Source organism: Bison bison, unplaced genomic scaffold (genome assembly GCF_000754665.1).
Source record: "Bison bison bison isolate TAMUID 2011002044 unplaced genomic scaffold, Bison_UMD1.0 scf7180017864349, whole genome shotgun sequence".
NCBI classification, from domain to species: Eukaryota; Metazoa; Chordata; class Mammalia; order Artiodactyla; family Bovidae; genus Bison; species Bison bison.
The window spans coordinates 5,594,264-5,604,779 of NW_011494921.1; positions in this window are offsets into that span (position 1 = coordinate 5,594,264).

Here is a 10,516-nt window from a genome sequence, read left to right on the forward strand (position 1 = left end):
CCCCGGCTCCCCGCACAGGCTGCATCCTGAGGGACAGGGCAGGCCTCGGCCGCTGGACAGGGGGGACTTCCCGCCGCCACCGCCGGAGCAACAAGTCCTCAAGGCAGAGGCCCCCCGAGGGCAGGCGGTGGAGGTCAGTTGCCTCTGCTTTGTCTCAAACCAACTTGAGAAGGGTGTGTCCTCAGAAAAAAGGAGCTGACCCAGTTGTGTGGACAATGCATGCTAAAGAAGCCGTTTTGGTTCTAATTGATGCAGAAAGGTGGAAAGGTGGGATGTCTGAAGACAGTGTGTAGAAAAGCACCCTCACCCCTTTATATATGGGAAATGCACCGGCAGCCAGAGTAGTCCTCTGACGTCTACATTTCACGTTTTGCTACTTTGGACATCTTAAAGCCACGTGGGTTTCCCTTACCTTTGAGATTACTTTTTTATAGGACGTTTATGGGAATCACATATTATACAGAAAGTGTGTAAGCTATATAGAGCAGAAGTATCAAAGGTATCAAGCTCCTCATTTACTTTGTTTCATTTTTCTCTTTCTTTCCCAAACTGCCTTCTTTTGTTGGAGGGGATGTGTGCTTCAGACTTTATCCTGGAAAGAGTTGAGCACTGGCTCCCTGGAGATCAGATATAGAGTCAAAAAGGGCCTTCTCACTACATTGCCTGCTCCATAATCCATGGGCTGAGTATAGGTCACTGAACACAAAGTGGCCTTTCCTCTCTTGCTTACTGAGATGGTTTAATGGATTTTATAATGGTTTTGCAACTATCAGACTGGGGAAATCTGGTTTGGGGGCATTGTGTTCATATCAACCAACCAAAGGCAATGCATTATGTCAAGTTCTTTACCTTATCAATATAAACTGGTGACAACATAATGGAATTTCTTAGGATAATTTTGAAAGATCAGGTTTTGTTTTGAAACACCAGGTTCCAAACATGGTTTGTAATTTTCATTGTGGAAAAATCCTGAAAATTCTCCATTTAGTTGATCTTGGGCTTGGTGAAAGTTCTGAAAACCCTTTTAAGCAGCAATATTCTATATATGTCTGCTACAAAACAAGGATGTTTGATCCCATTGCAGTTTTTAGCATGTCTTGCTCCCTCTTTTTTTTTTTTTTTTAAGTAGAAGACTTGTTGGGAAGGCAGTGAATTAGAGTGAATTTAAACCTCCAGTAAAACAGAGATGGGGGTGAGTGGAAACATTTTTAGGAGTTTACCAACACACTAAGGTTGCTTAGATTCATACATATGAATAAGGCAAGGATTTTGTGTTCTGGGAGGACAGTTTTGCTTTGCAGATGCTGTTCCCAGTGAACTGTGTTCACCCCCTTGAACTTGGAGAATGTCAGCTCATATCTGAAATTTCAGTTGCCATTTTTATACTTCTTTTTTAAAGCTACTTGCATATCTGAGTTTTGGGATTATTTTTACTTCCTTTTTTCCCTCATACTTTAGTTTTCCTCCCCCAGCTTTTAATCTAAACTTCTCTTTTTTAAGAATTATTACTTAATTAAATTGCCCATTACGTAAGTGATACACTCATCATGGTAATTAATACTGTATCATGACATACTTGGGGAAATAATGACTAACCCTAGTTTAGTTAAAAAAAATTTTTTTTTTTTTTACTTCACTCTTTCATCAACAAGAACTTGCCTTTTTAAGATATTGTAACTTAAATATTGGGACATAAATGGGGGATAACTTTGTAATGATGAACTTCATATTCCAAACGCTTTCAAGATTCTCTTTTTCAAAAATGAATTTTCTTGTAGTTCTAATTCCAAGTGATGTAATTCAGTGAATGGGTTCTGGGTTTTTTGGTTCCTATCTGTGACTAATTTACAGACCAGGAAAGTCAGAAGAAACAGAAAACAGAGAATGAGAGAATAGAAACTGTCAGAATTTAGTGATTCATGAGACCAAAATTGCTTCAGAATTAGTCATTTTTTAGAATTTATTACACATTTCAGATTGAGGGAATTTTTTTTTTTTCTGAAGGGACTTTTAAATTTTATGTGAAAAAATTGCTTAAGCCCTGTTTTCTCAAAGTGGAACCATAGTGATATTTACTATATCATCAAAGTGTCCTGAAGGGAGAAATGTGGGGACAGTTTCAAGGGTCATGTTTAACCTTAGGTTTGTTACACAATGTGAGCAAACAGCAGCAACCCTGAATATTTTGTATTCTTGGTATTCTGAAAACAATTGGGTGTCAATCAAATAAGCATATTAAACCAGGGTCACTTACCTTGTAAATGAACGTCTGGGTGGACTCATTTTAAAAGTGAGTAATCCCTTGGAAAACCAATCGATCATAATGATGTATATATATATTATCTGTGTGCTTAAAATATTGATTTCTGTATGCTGGGGTTACATGCAGTAGTGAGTGGAGTTGGGGTAGGGTAGGTGGAGTGAAGTGGGCAGCGGAAAAAGTTACATCTATAGGAGTCTATTGATCCATGACAGGGTAAAATTTTTTCCCTTGGTGTACTCTCCCTAGGACACTTTAGATCATACCAACCTTTAACACTGTGTTTGTAAACTTTCTGGGTGATATCCACAGTGCGAAATGGATTTTTATGTTACAACCCTAGCACATAGGTATGTATGTACATTTCAGGAAGGAATGGCATGTTTTTAAAGTGCCCTTTTGTAGACCATCTTGTCTTGGAAATTCTAAAACTAAAGTTTTAGAACCCTGTCTGATTGTTCTGTGTTATCTTCTTCCCGGTATAGCCTCTGTTTTTCTTGCTGCTCATTTAGTACTTGTTTTCTCGTTTGGTATTATTTGTGTATGAGGTTCACTGGCTGTTTTAGATAGTAAGCACATGAGGATGCCTTCCAGGAGGGAAGTGTCTCATAGTAGGACACAGGGCTCTTGATCCTACCTTGTTCATTATTTTTTTGAAGTCTTTACTGAAGGTTAGAAGATCTGCTCATCAAATCTGTAGGTGACAGAGAACTAGCAGTCATATCTAATATACTGAAAGACAAAATCAAGATTCAAAGTGAAATATGAATGTTGGAATGAAAACCAGTATCGTTTAATCAAACACAGACTGATATAAAATCCCTTTATTGAGGCTGAAAATAGAAATCAAAAGAGATTCCTGGATTGCCACAACAATGCATGTGCAAAAATAGAGGTGTTAGTTTACTCTAAGTGCAAAATGATATAAACATATTATGCTCCATAAGCAGCTAATGTAATTTTGGGCTGAACTAATAGAAATGTGGTATATAGCTTACAAAGAAGGTAGCAGTTTCCCTGTACTCTGGGCTAGAGGCTTGTCTTGCTCTACCTACCTCATTTTAATACAGATATTGACAAGTTAAAGATTACCGTGGGCTCTCAGGGTGTGAGGGAAGAGGAAACCATGCTTTATGGGGAAGAGTTCGAGCAAATGTTTAGGCTGGAGAAGAGGTGAATGGTATGATTGCCACTTCAAATATTTGCCTAGCTGTCATGCGGCAGAGTTGGGGGAGAGTAGTTTTTGCTGATCCCCAGGGCAGAGTTGGGACCAAAGGGTAAAAGTGTCAGGGGAGTTGACTTTGATTCTAATAATTAAGGTTGCTTGAGAGTACAGCAAGTTACTGCATGAAAAGTGAATTGTTTATCCACATGAGTACTCGGCAAAGGCTGAGTGACCATCTGGCTAGGATGCTATAGTACGGATCAGCTGAATTAGGCATCAGGTTGAAATAAGTGATCTTTCTGGTTGAATTTGAGAATTTTCTCAATTATTTTAAAATATTGTGAAAGTGATTTTACATGTAGATGAATTTAAGAGATAGATTTAATATTCAAGCTTGTAGGAACTTCAAATGGACATGGTAGAGCATTTTCTGTCTAGAAGCTCTGTGAAAACAATCTCTTATTTATAGAAAACACAACCTCGTTATTTCTTTTTTCTTTAAGCTTTTTATTTTGTACTGCAGTATAGCTGGTTAGCCATGTTGTGATGGTTTCAGGTGAGCATCAAAGGGACTCAGCCGTATATATGTACACGTGTTCATTCTCCACGAACTCCCCTCCCATCCAGGTTGCCACGTGACATCGAGCAGAGTTCCTGCACGACACAGTAGGTCTTTGTTGATGAAAATGGATTCATTATTTCTTGTCTGCATTTTTTAAATCCAAAAAAAGCTCTGAAAATCAAGTTTTTCGAATCTCATGTTGAAACTGCCTTAACTGAACGGAGGTGAGATATCTCGGTCTTTATCCCACTTGGAATGAACGTTCATACATATCTCTGCAGAAATAGTAGTGTGTTTAATTACCAGGTGCTTTTCCAGACCCTGTTGGGGGTATGCAGTATATGCTTTTTTGCTGCTAACACCTTTCAAGTATGTGAAAAAATGTTCAATTCTAAGCCATCTATTTCCAAATGATTTCCTTAAAGGATTGTTATTACTTACCTTATAATTAGATAGTTCTTGTTTTTTCAGAGTTGCTTGAACCCATTGGTCAGAAATCTAAACAATAAGCCACTTTACTAACGTAGGCTAGAATGATTCTCGGAACAATTATTGAGTCCCTAAACCTTGTCACAGAAGGAAATTGCTTTACAAGCCAAATTTATCCTAGATAATGAAATGGTAAGTTGCTCTGCCATTTCCATATTTATTTTATGAAGAGGTTAGTGGCAAAAATGATCTGTGTCAAAGGTCTCCTCCGAAGCATATTTGATATTACTTAAGACGGGCAGCAGGTGATGGTATCACACTTTGCTGGCCTGGGAGGAGGATTTAGTGGGATCCGTTAATTAATGGCTTTCATTTTACAAATCATTTCTGTTGCTATTACTCATCCTGTAGACATTTATGGAACACCTACTCCAGGCTGGCCCTTGGCTGGGCAAGACGAATGAGATGGAAGTAGTATCCTTAACACGCTCACATAGTAATTCCATCCTCAAAACAACCTGTCGGATAGGCAAGGCAGATATTATTGTTCCCATTAAAGATGGAAAAGTGGAGTCTCCAGGGAGTTAAGTGACTCTCTTAGGGTCACACATCCAGTAAGTGGTAGAACAGGACTTGAATCCAAGGCTGTAATTTAGAATCTACGTATTTTTCCATCGTATTACCATATATTAAGGACCTGTTGTTCACCATACAAGGTGTATCTTCTCATCCAGACTTTATCTTCGGCTTTCCTTTTAGCTGGCTGCTCAGAATTTGTAGCCACTTTTTATGTGTGGAGAAGGCATTGTGAAATGAATTTTATGGGAGATTGGTCTCCAATTTCTTCTTTTTAATATTTATTAAAATTAAAAAATGTTTTATTTGGCTGCACTGGGTCTTAGTTGCGGCGTGTGAAATCTTTAATTGTGGCATGCGAACTCTTGGTTGCAGCACGTGGGCTCTATTTCCCTTGACGGGATCAAACCTGGGCCCCCTGCCTGCCTTGGGAGTGTGGAGTCTTAGCCACTGGACTACCAGGCAAGTCCCTCTAATTCCTTCTCATGAAAGCCCGAATGCCCAGACTCTCCCTATTCTTCCCCCAGCAGTCCCCTGGCAGGTGGGGCTCAGGAACATCAACCAAACTCAGTCAATAAGATACGCATTCCTCAAAGTAAGACACGGAAGAACAGAGGCTGGGACAGCCTAGAATTCACGCTGGTGAAGCTGGTGCGTTCTGTCCAGCAGCGTCAACTGGTTCTTTGGCTATGATTCCTTTTTCTAAACGTCCCTGATTTCAGACCATTTTCTGGACCTGGTTCTCATCCCTTTGGGTCTGTTCTGTGAGCCATCTGATTTCCTTTCACTTCATTTGTTCCCAAAAGTTAGCCTGCGTCAGTTTCTGTGGTTTTCAAGATAGGACTTTAGAGAACCGTCTTACAGACTACGTAGTGGGAACTGGTCAGATTTTAGACGTATTTTGAAGAGAAACCCGACAGAACGTGTTGAGGCATTGGACGTGGAATGTGAAAGAAAGAAAGGAGTCAAGCACGCCTTCAAAGTTTTCGTTCTGAATAATTGAAAGAATAAAGCTACCATCAAGTCCGGTTCTCTATTACTGCAAATCTCCTCCCCCACCCAAGTGGTGAATTAAAACAACAACCTTTTTTTAAAAAAATATCTCTGTTGAACTGGGCCTCTCACAGCATAATGGCTGGGTTTTGAGAGGGAGCAGTCCCTGAGGGTGAACGTTCCAGGAGAAGAACCTGGAAGAAACTGCCGGGTCTTTATGACCTAGTCTCAAAACTCACATCATGTCACTTCCTCCATCGTCTATGCCTAGAATTATTCATGGACTCATTCAAAGAGGAAGGGATGCTGGAGCAACAAAGAATCTGCAGCCGTGTTTTGAAACGTTTATCAAAGAATTCTAAGAAAGGTGGGGAAGATGAGGAGAGGAACAAGGTGAGGGGGCTTATCATGTGTTTGGACACGTTAAGTAGATGTCTGTTAGGATTCAAGAAGGGATAGTGGGTAGGCAATTGGGTTATGAGTCAGGTGTTCAGGTGAGAAGTTGAGGCTAAAGATAAAAATTTAGGAGTTGTCTGTGTGTACTTGGTATGTAAAGGTTTTGAAGTCAAAGAGCGCCATACCTCCAGCTTTATTGTATTTGCTCGAAATTGCTTTGGCCATTTGGGGTCTTTCATGGTTCTAAATGAATTTTAGGATTGTTTTTTGTATTTCAATAAAAGTGCCATTGATATTTTGATAGGAACTGTGTTGAATCCACAGATCACTTTGGAAAGTGTTGACATTTTAACAGTATTAATTCTTCCAGTGCATGAACATGAGATGTCCTTCCAATTTATTTGTGTCTTTTTCCTTTTGTCATTGTTTTGTTGTTTTCAGTCTACAGGTGTTTCTGTTCTTTTGTTAAGCTTATTCCTAAGCTTTTTCTTATTTTGGATGCTACTATAAATGGAATTATTTTCATTTCTTTTTCAGGTAGGTTGTTGTTAGTATATAGAAACACAGTTTTTTATATGTTGATTTTACATCTTGTAGCTTTACTGAATTTGCTTATTCCGTAGTTTTTGTAGAGTCTTTACAGTTTCTACATATGGCGTCATGTCATCTTTAAACAGGGGTAATTCCACTTCTTTCTTTCTGATTTGAGTGGCTTTTATTTCTTTTTGTTGGACTAGTTTCTCTTGCTAGGACTTCCAGTACTGTGTTGAAAAGGAGAGGTAAGAGTGGGCATCCTTGCCTTGTTCTGGATCTTAGAAGGAAATCTTTTGGTTTTTCATTGTTGAGCATGATGTTTGCTGTGGGCTTTTATTGTATTAAAGTAAGTTTCTTCTATACTTAATTTGTTTAGAGTTTTTTTAAAATTGAAGGATAATTGCTTTACAGAATTTTGTTTTCTGTCAAACCTCTTGTTGAGAGTTTTTAATTGTGAAAAGATGTAAATATCGGGAAATGGTTTTTATGATCCATTGTGATGATTCATGTGATTTTAATCCTTTATCCTGTTAATACGGTATAACGTTGATTGATTTGTATGTATTGAATCATTCTTGTATCACAAAGATACATTTTACTTAGTCATGGTGAATGATATATGCTGTTGTAATGAGTTTGTGGTATTTTTTTGTTTTTTGAGGATCTTTGTATCTGTGTTCAGGAGGGCACTGATCTGTAGTTTTTTTCTCTTGCAATATCTTTTGTCTGGCTTTGGTTTCAGACTAACTTCATAGAATTAGTTTGAAACTGTTTATTCTAATTTCAGGAAGCATTTAAGGAAGGTTGGTGTTCTTTATAAATGTTTGGTAAAATTCACCCACGAAGTCATCTGATGCTGGTCTGTTCCTACGTTGGAAGTTTTAAAACCATTCCTTTGGTTTTTTTCATTCGTTATTGGTATGTGCAGAGTCTCTGTTTCTCCTTGACCCAATCTTGGTAGGTTGTGTCTAGACTGTCCAGTTTTTTGGCATAGAATTGTATGTGTTTAGGTTGTCCAATTTATTGGCATATGATTGTTCATAATAGTCTTTTATGAGCCTCTTTATTTCTGTGAGATTAGTTGTAATGTCTCCTCTTTTATTTCTGATTTTATTTATTTGTGTCTTCTCTCTTTTTTTTACCCCCTAGCCTAGTGAAGGGTTTGTTGATTTTATTTTATTTTTCAAAAATTAACTCTTAGTGCTCGCTTCGGCAGCACATATACTAAAATTGGAACGATACAGAGAAGATTAGCATGGCCCCTGCGCAAGGATGACACGCGAATTCGTGAAGCGTTCCATATTTTTATCAATACAGTATACTAACGCATGTATATGGAATTTAGAAAGATGGTAATAATAACCCGGTGTACGAGACAGCAAAAGAGACACTGATGTATAGAACAGTCTTATGGACTCTGTGGGAGAGGGAGAGGGTGGGAAGATTTGGGAGAATGACATTGAAACATGTAAAATATCATGTAAGAAACGAGTTGCCAGTCCAGGTTCGATGCACGATACTGGATGCTTGGGGCTAGTGCACTGGGACGACCCAGAGGGATGGTATGGGGAGGGAGGAGGGAGGAGGGTTCAGGATGGGGAACACATGTATACCTGTGGCGGATTCATTTTGATATTTGGCAAAACTAATACAATTATGTGAAGTTTAAAAATAAAATAAAATTAAAAAAAAATCAACTCTTAGTGTTATCAATTTAAAAAAATGTTTATCTGTTCTCTAGCATTTATTTATGCCCTAATATTTGTTAGTTGCTTAGTTATCCATTCTTGGAAATGTTCCTTCTTTCTGCTAATTTTGGGCTTAGTTTCTTCCCTGAGGTGTAAATTGAGATTGTTTATTTGAGATCTTTCTTGTTTTTCAGTGCAAGTATTTATTGCTATCAACTGTACCTTCTGTACTGTTTTTTCTGCGTCTCATTAGTTTTGGATTGTTGTATTTTTATTTTCATTTGCCTTCAGATATTTTCTAATTTGATTTCTTCTTAAACCCAATAGCTTTTTAAAAGAATGTGTTGTTTAATTTCCATGTGCTTGTTAATTTTTCCAGTTTCATTCCATTGTAACTGGAAAAGACACTTGGAATTCTCTCAGTATTCTCAAATTTGTTAAGGTTTGTTTCGTGCCCTAACATGTGGTATGTTCTGGACAGTGTGTTTCTGTGAAAGAATGAAGGCTAGAAATGTCCTATTTTGCCATCTTGCTGATCTTTTAGAAAAGAAACTGCAGACTTTTCCCCAGAGTGACTGTACAGCTTTGTTTCCCACCAGCAATGTATTGAGTGAGTGAGTTTCTATACATCTTTACCAGCTTAAGTATTGTAAATATTTGTGTAGTGATGTTTCATTATGGTTTTAATTTGGATTTCCTTAGTGGCTAGTGATGTAGAAGATCTTTTCATGTGCTTACGTGCCATCGGTATACACATCCATGAAATGTCTGTTCATATATTTTGCCCATTTTCCAATTGGATTATCTTTTACTGTTGAGTTTTGAGAATTCTTTTTATATCCTAGATAGTTGTTCTTTGTCAGAGAGGTGGTTAGTAAATATTTTCTCAGTCTGGACCTTGCCTTTTCACTCTGGTAAGTAGGACCTTTCACAGAGCAAATACAAATTTGGTAAAGTCCAATTTATAAATTTTTCTTTTTGTGTACCATACTTTTGATTTCAAGGCTAAGAATGCTTTGCCTAGCCCTAGATCAATTGTCTCATATTTAATTTTCCTAAAGTTTTATAGTTTTACATCCAACATTTAAGTCCAAGATCCATTTTGTGTTAATTTTTGCAAATGAGTGAGGGTTAGAACAAAGTTCTTTTTCTTTTTGTTTATTTGCCTGTGTACACCCAATTAGTTCAGCTTCATTCATTGAGAAGACTATTTTTCCTCCACTGAATTACATTTACGCCTTTGTAAAAAATCAGTTGGGCATAGATATGTGGGTCTGCTTCTGAGTTCTCTATTCTAGTTCATTGAGTTATGTGTCTGTCTCTCCACTGATACTACATAGTCTCAGTTACTGTAACTATATAATAAGTTTGGAAATCAGATAGGCTAATTCCTTCTCCTTTGTCTTTCTTTTTAAAAATATTTTAGATATTTTCATTCTTTTGTTTTTCCATATACATTTTAGGATAATTTTATCTATCTCTATAAGAAATCTTGATGGGATTTTGATAGGAATTGTGTTAGACCTGTGTTAAACCTTGATCCAAAGGAATTAGAAAAAGAATGATAAAGCCTGGAGTCAGCAAAAGGAAGAAAATAATAAAGATCAGAAAGGAAATAAAGAGATTACCCAAAAGAAAATATCAGTGAATCCAAGAGCTGTTTTCTTTGTTAAAGGATGAGCAAAACTGACAAACCTTTAGCCAGGCTTATTAAGAAAAAGAGAGGGAGGACCTAAATATAAAAACTAAGAAATGGAAGAGGATAAATTACAACTGATATCACAGAGGTACAAGAAATCATGAAAATTAGTTATATGCTAACAAATTGGACAACTTAGAAGAAATGGATAAACTTCCAGAAACATACAATCTTCCAAGACTGACTCAAGAAGAAATGGGTAATCTGAATAGAT